The sequence below is a fragment of the Microtus ochrogaster genome, unplaced genomic scaffold (genome assembly GCF_000317375.1).
Source record: "Microtus ochrogaster isolate Prairie Vole_2 unplaced genomic scaffold, MicOch1.0 UNK144, whole genome shotgun sequence".
In the NCBI taxonomy this organism is placed as follows: Eukaryota; Metazoa; Chordata; class Mammalia; order Rodentia; family Cricetidae; genus Microtus; species Microtus ochrogaster.
Genome location: NW_004949242.1, coordinates 206,167 through 208,451, shown reverse-complemented (window position 1 = coordinate 208,451; position 2,285 = coordinate 206,167). Strand labels below are relative to the sequence as shown.

The window sequence follows — 2,285 nt, the reverse complement described above, 5'->3', positions numbered from 1 at the left end:
ATACCAAACTGTTCATTTTCTCAGAATCAGCAGGGACTCTATACTTCCTATAGTATGATGGTCTATCTACAAACCAGCCTTGACAAATTTTGTTTATACAGCAGACAGAGAATGATAGTCAGAGTTTTATAAACTGTCACAATAACCACATCAATCATTACACCACAAATATTAACCTAGTGCTATAATGTTCTAAATTAAAAAGGTAGACAGCAATAAATACAACACTGTGTTCCAGAGAATTTAAGTGATTGATGTCAAGAGATCATACCGAATCTCAAATAATGTACACAAGTCTATGTTATAGAGTGCTCTGACTACTGAAGAGATATTGGTTGTTGATATACTCAAGTACTGCAGGGATGAAGATCCCTGGTGTAGTGTCTGATGAGAAGAAAGGGGCAGAGTGCAGGGAAGCATGCACTCAGAGCCACATTGGCATGGACCACCCATGTATCTGTTCCATTCTGGAAAGAAAAATACATCATTAAGGTCACAGAGGCTACATAAAGGACCACAAAACTGCTCACTAGGATAAGAATTCTTTGTGTGGCTTTCTTCTCAGGGGATGATTTAGTAGACAGGGATCTGTGGATATGCTTGATGCTCTGTTTATGCTGGAACAAAATCAACACCATAGAGCCACTGGCCCACATCATGAGTCCCAAACAGATAACATCATTGGAGGCCAATATGATAGCATATGCTATATAAGATTGCTTGGAAAGTTTTACTACTACACAGTACAGAAATTGTCTAAAGTTAGTAAGATTTCCTTTATCATTCTTATTAGTCACTGTCGTGATAAGGAAGCTATTCATAAGAAGATACAGGGTCCAGCACAGGCCCAGGGAAGGACCAATGATGCGAGGAACTCTTGCCTTGAAGCTGTGCCCACTTGGAATTGATGGGGCTGATGGTGATGGCCTGAAAGACACTCAACAGGGATGTTGCACCAAGAGATACTCCCCTGGAAACTCTATGAAAGTAAAATACAAGTTTACACAAACTGTTGTCTAAAGAATATGTCCTATCAAAAGCAGCCATTGTCTGAGGGATTCCTTTGGAGAGAAGCACCAAGATGTTAGCCCAGCTCAGGTGTTTGATAATCAGATCTATGGGCCTTGCCTTGTTCCCACTTAAGTTAGAGAGACTAAGACAGCAAACCAAGGCTAAGTTCCCCAGAATGCCCAGTATAGTCTGGGACAGAAAGAATATCCCCACAGCCTTGTCTTTGGATGCCATTCTGTTGTCTTATAGGAATGTCTGTCTGTAGCTGATCCTGAGAACTCATGGTGGACACGTAGGACTATTTTCTTCATTGTATATAAAATCTATGCTAACCAATAATCACTGCTTTCCATCCGGATATTAAGATAAAATGCTTAAGAGTTTTGAAAATTTTTACTGTGTGGAAGTGCTTGAGTCTTTGTGTGGGAATATTCACTTCAGTGCCAGTACCTTTGGAGCCAATCAGCATTGAGCTACCAGGTATGAGTGCTGGGACTAAATTTGAGTCATCAGTTAGAGCAGGGTGTTTTTTAACCCACAGAGCCTCCTTGACAGCTTCCAAATGTGCTTTTGAATAAGAAGTATCCAGAACCTGGAGCGGCTAAGAGTGCTGGCTGCTCTTCAACAGGAACTGTGTACAAACTCAGCACTGACAAGGAAGCTCAAAAGTGTCATAGCTCTAGTTCTAAGTGTTCCCACACACTCACACAGACATACATACAGGTAAAACACCAATGCACATTACAAAAGCCAAGACATGTTTTCAAAGTATTCACAGTTGTTTTTACCAGACAGCAGTCACAGGAATGCTTTTAAAGACAAAGTTCGTACTGTGCTTGCTGGCTGTTTCCACTTCCCACAGGGCTCTGAAGACGATGTATCAGTTCGTTCGCACAGCAACCTTCTACAGCGGTCTTAATGATGAAACAGACTGTCAGCAGATGAGTTTTATCACACTACAGATTCCCTAGGTTCTAATACTGGCAAAAGGCAGATGTGCCACAGCCAATAGCACTTTGGAAAGAAAATAATTTCTGTTAATTTGCTTGGAGCAACATTATTCACTTTGGGGGTTCTGATTATGATTTTAAATTAATGTCACACTGTCATTCTGGGCTCTATTCTGCAAACTTCTGCATATTTTTTAACTATGCCATTAATTCCTAATGTATGCTACCGGCATGTATCATGTACCAAATGTAAATATCAAAATGTCACAATGCTAATCACATATGAAAAAGATCAATTTTATATAAATGTTCAACTCAATAATT

General features: G+C 40.0%; 1 pseudogene; it reads right to left on the bottom strand.

Annotated features, from left to right (window-relative positions):
- Positions 1-347: 347 nt before the first annotated feature.
- Positions 348-1,245, bottom strand: LOC101987489 (annotated as a pseudogene).
- Positions 1,246-2,285: the final 1,040 nt, after the last annotated feature.